Below are 6,179 nucleotides of genomic sequence, written 5' to 3'. Positions count from 1 at the left end.
ATACTAGTAACAAATTTTGAGCACGATCGAACGAATTACTTAAAAAATTTAGAACATTTAATTAAACCATCTTTCATGATTTTTATGATAATTCAATTAACATAATATATGTGTGAGAAATTGTATTCGATGATACTAGTTTCGACTCAACTACAAACATTGACATGTGTTATAATTTTTATTTTATTTTTTTTTTCTTGTAAGAAACTCAAATTTGACAACTTAAGTATTTTGGCGAAGGTGATCAAAGTTTGAAAAAACACCCTAAAATAAAGACTCGTACTAAATCATATCTCGTTAATTAGCTAGTACAAACTTAGTTTCTCCTAATTAATAGAAGCATTATATTAGCCTACATTTCTTCCGTCAGCTTCTTTCTATTGGCATGTCTCATTTAAGTTTCGGTTGCTTTCCTTAACTCTTGTGACATCATGCGATGACTACTTGTCTTAATGTTGTCGAAATTGAGGTGTTAATTTAATTGTACAAATGTAGTTTAATTTATGTCAATGATTATTGCATATTTGCATTTAAATTAAGGCTACTGTCATGAATTTAATTGTCCTAAATATATCAAATTAAGAGCTGTAAACATAATATGAATGATGTTTATTGTTTTATTTTATTTTTATTTATTTATTTTTATAAAAAAAAATATCAATGTGCTAGTGTGAGATGAGTAAGAGTGGATAATTCCAATATAGATTTTATTTAATTTTGCGTTATGCTTAAACTCTATGTATGTAATACTCCGTATAATGTAACACTTAAAATTATTACTACTGAGTATTATATATTATATATGAAGTATATATAGTGGATCCAATTGAAACTTTCAAATTCTCGATAACTTCGGACCAGATTCATCAAGATTGATTGTTGAGCTGTACAAAAGATAAAACTCTAAGCTAAGATATACACAATTTTCCTCGATTTAAATTTTAAAAATTTTCATAGAATTTATTACTACTCTCAATATCGATAAAACATTTCACCTGACAAATTGACAATATAAATCCAAACAATTATCACTTCAATAAGTTCAATTCCTATATACTCCGGGAAAGAAAAATCCTTGGTAAATTCCTTTGTTTTCTACCACCCTAACTAAAATAATCAATATTTGTTTAATATTTGGGAATAGAAATGACAGAGAATTTTTAGGTATAAGTTCACTTGACAAGGTCGTCAATTTTATATTATTGAACAACTAAATCTCAAGTCTATCAATCGATTAAAATCATATAATATGGTTCATCTTTAATTATAAAAATAATATATATTATGGTATTATACGGGACCCAAGGTATAACAACCCTACTAACAAAGCAACTCCATATGCATCTAGACCCAGAAATATAATTAATAATTATAATACGAATGTGACAACAGCAAGATTACAAAATGAGTACATGAAAACTGCAAAATTGTAGAATGTTAGGATTTGTATTTATATTATATGAGTACTAATCAAGGTGTATATATAAATGTATAAATATATATATGTGATTCAATTTATACATATTTTGTAGGGTAGTCCATGTTATGAGATAATTATTTACTAGAGTCCAATTTTTAATATATGGTCAGTCTTAAACATTATAATCATTATTAACCGTACTTCATAAGTTCTTACAGAAGTGTAATTAATTACAACTTGATTAATAGTAATAATAATAAAGATATTACAAAGTACGTAGTATTATTATATGTATAGAAAATGTGATCGACTTTTCTTATATAAATAATAAGTGAAATGTTAAAGGGTGGTATTTTTTGGGAGACATAAGATCCAAAAATTATAAAATTAATAAATGTTGAAAATTGGTGTTTGACCAAGGATTATACTAGTGATTAGGGTATTTAGGGAAAAGTTACATAGATGGTGAAAAGTTAAAATAGGTTGATTAATTAACCTAGCTATCTATGAAATTCTTGAGAATCAAGCTTGTGATGAACTAATTGACAAAACAAAAATGCCATTATGTATAGATTCTCATACTAAGCTAATAGGAAATATATTTTATTTGTTAGTTGTATGCATTGTTATTAAAATTCCTATTTGTTGTACGCATTGTTATTAAAATTCCGATTTAAATCTTAGAACCTTGCGAGTTTACGATTGATGTATGTCATACAATTCGATTTACGATTCTATCTGATTTTACCTATTTTTTTTAACTAGCGAAATCCTTACAAGTTTAGAACATGCCTATATTCTTATTTGTAAATATATATTGTCAATTATTGGTTGTTTAATGGCTAAAAAACTATTTTCTATTAATCATTAGGTTTGAAACTCATAATTAAAATATATTTGATTAAATTTAGATATGACGTCTTGATTATGCATGTCGGTAAAATCTTACGATTCTACAATTCGATTTTAAGATTCAATTCTAAGAGCCCCTATCGATTCAAATTAGAATTCTGAATTTAATAACTTTGGTTGTACGTATTGCATGATAAATTAAATTATATTATGCATAAACTTCTAATTAGTATATATGCTAATCAACATAATGACAACACTATCAAATTAAAATATCTACTGCCCTCCATTCTTATAATATATTTGATTGTCGTTTTTTTGCATTGTATGATATCCAATACAATACACAAATTCGATCAGAAGTTGATGTTTTATGTTTGTGAGAAACAAAGTTTGATATAATATAACATTTCTTATCCATAAATAAAAAGCATGTTGTTAATGTTTTCTACATTTGATCCCAACATACTTGATTTGAAATAACCAAACTCGTCTAATAAGGCCACAACTTAAAACATCACACATTTATACTTTTGTTCAGTTAATTCCTTGACATCATCATCTCATGCTAGAAAACACAAAGGTTTTGACCTTATATAAACTGGGGTTTTGTTACAAATAACTGTATTACAAAGTACAGCGAGTATATATTTGTAAGTTTGTAACAAACTCCCTTCGTCGTTGTTGGTTGTCACTCTATTCAAACACACATATAATTAAGTATATGATATTATCTTACAAAATCACGATGTATGATATATATAGTTGTGTTATTTAAGTATTTCTATCCTCCCTTCGTCACTAAATTCAATATATATATATGTATAACTTTTGGGTATTTTTTAGAAGCTAACGAACGTCCTAGAACATTTATTAAAATGACTAAAAGTGAAAAAATTATTTAAAAATAGACATTAATTACATCGATTGACTTGTATTTTTCACATGCATTTCAAAATTAACACTGTATAGGAAATTAAATATACTAAATTGTTATCTAATAGCCTAGAGCAAGATATTTCGTTTTCTAATTTTTTTTACTAATGTAAATATGGAAAACAAATAAATGATAGAGTTGGCGAAAATTTTCAAAACTATATATTAAATCATTTATATTAGTACATGTGACTATTAATCTCGAACAGAGATCATAGATCCGGCATAGGAATTTTACTATATTTTAACTCAAAGGAGGACCTATACGGCTATACGTACAAGTGATTCAACTTTTGTATGCGAATTTTCTTGACTTAAAAATCTCAATCGATCAATTCCTTGGTAAGTTGGTCGGGTGTTGGAATAATTTTTGTCACTATCATTGCTCTTAAAATATCCTACTAATCACAAAAAAGGTGGAATCTCTTGGACCCACGAAAGACCTAATCCAACCACTTGAGATTAACAAATCATTCTCAATTTTTAAACAATCCTTTTTTTAATTCTTCCACGGAGAAATGTGTTGTTTCCCTTGTTTAAGATGGGATTTTATTTTTCTTTTATAAGATAAAGTGATTTCTTTTATTGTTGGTGATGTTGAAATTTAGAATATCCTTTAAAAATTAATCCCACTATAATTTCTTATTGTTAATTATATAGAATTTTCGTTTTTAAAAAAGTTTCAATGATATAAGCTCGTTCTTGAATGTAGATTGCAACTATCAAAATCGATGATCGGACTATTAAACTTTGAATTTCAAAACCCCATATGTGTTGAAATCTATCGTAAACTCATTTGTCAGTGTTCTCACATTATATTAGAGAAAAAGAAGAAAAGACAGTTACACTTTATCATTAAGATAGAGGAGTTACTCGTATGATCACCAGTTGATTTTAGTACGAAATCTTTTTTTCTCTCAAGTTTACAAAATCATTCCTTGTTGTTAACTTCAATCAAACTATATTATCAAAATTCAAAGACATAATTCATTTAGTTTTTTCTAGCAGTTGGCTATTTCTCCGACTTTTAAATTTAAAATTTTCACTAAAATCATTCTTGAAGTACAAGTATATCCCTAAGGATGACCCTTGAGGGTTTCACTAAAGGTCGGATTTAATAAATATCCCTCAAACAGGGGCCCTTGCTACCAGCTAAGCAAAGAAAGGCACACTGAAATCTAGACAAACAAACTTTATAAATGAACTCAGCTTACTTTAATTATTGATGCACTTACAAATTTTACAATTGAACAACAAGTACATAAAAGGCTATCAGAGGACTTATGCTAAAAGTGACTTACAAGATAGCAACATAGGTACACATATTAACACTAATTCAGCTTATTACGGAGTATATTAGTATGTGTAACGCATTAATTAATCAAACAACATTGTATCATTATTATTATGATTAGCTTAAACTAACTATTTCTTTTTGTGGGATTCTGATTTTAATTTCCATATAATAGCAACTATATATAGTCTATAGACTTATAGAGGAGTATTGAGTACGAAAAAATAGTGAATGGATGATATAAATATAGAGAAGACATTTCTTAACTAAAGGTTCTTGCTCTTATGTTGAGCAATTGCATAAGAAAAACTTTAGATTTCTATTTTGAAGGAGTTGATTAAATACATGTTATCATACTATTACTAGCTAACTTGTTATTTTAAAATATAGATATATGAATATCTTTAAACTAATCTTGTATGTTAAAGATATATTGTTTAGTTCAAAATTATAAGATGAGTGTATATAGTAAATGTCATTTAGTTTAAAATTTCAGAGATGTCAAAGATGATACTTAACGCTTAATTAAAATCAAAACTATTCATATCATTTGTCCTTTAATAGCTCTATGCGCACTATATAAAACTAAGTATTGTACTATTGTTTAAGTGTCACTAAAATGAGTTACCGTCCAAAATTAATTAAAACAACAATTGTGTGACAACTAAATAATACCCAATCCAAAGAAAAAGTCAATCAACCCTTTCATTAATGTGATCTAACGTAATATAAACCGTCTTTTTCTAAGAATGACACGTTCATATTATTGTGTTGGAAATATTTTACTTTTAAGACTAATATAGTTTCTCAATTTCTTCCAATTTCTTCTTGAACAATTTTGAGTACAAATTCGGTAAGAAAAACTGACTTATGGCTCAGCAAACTATGAAACGACAACATAATAGTAACGATAAGAGAATTAAGCTCACTCTTTAAATAAGCACATACATTAATTGTGAAAATGACTACCTAACTATAAAAAATGATTCTTGTGACTAATGAAGATTAGCTCTATAAAGTTACATCAATTGATAATTTTTGTGATTAATATAGATTAGACATGCATAATCTCATCTATTGGTCATAGCTCATAGTGTAATTTCATGCTCATTAACAAGAGACGGCATGTGACTTTCTTCACTTAAGGTACTGCGCCTTATGTCATTATATAATAACGTTTTAAGTAATTATTATTTTGATCATACGAGACTATGAGAGTCTTAAAGTATAGACGTACAATAATGTAAACCTGATTTAAAAAAAAATAAATAATAATAATAATAAAGATAGTAATGTAAACACGATTCAATTTAAGGTGTTGAGTATATTAACCTCTAAAACTATACTAACAAAGTATACTAGAATAACCATAGCTTTTTTACTTTTGAGGAAAAGAATAACCATAGCTATTAACTAGTGTATTAATTAATTTCCAAGAAAAAACAAGTTTTAAATGCGAACAATTATATGCGACTAACAAATTATGAGCAGATAGTCCCCCCCCCCCCCCAAAAAAAAAAAAAAAAAAAAACACTGATAGTCCTTTGGTCAATTATTTCATATTTCACTGAAATTTAATCAGATAGAGAAATTAAATTCCACATTCCTCATAGAGCAATCAAATTTAAGCCGATGAACAATAGTGGAGGAATATTTGAGCACACGTGATGAACATTT

This window comes from Chenopodium album, chromosome 1, assembly GCF_948465745.1.
Source record: "Chenopodium album chromosome 1, dcCheAlbu1.1, whole genome shotgun sequence".
Classification (NCBI taxonomy): Eukaryota; Viridiplantae; Streptophyta; class Magnoliopsida; order Caryophyllales; family Amaranthaceae; genus Chenopodium; species Chenopodium album.
Note: the sequence above shows the minus strand (reverse complement) of the source record.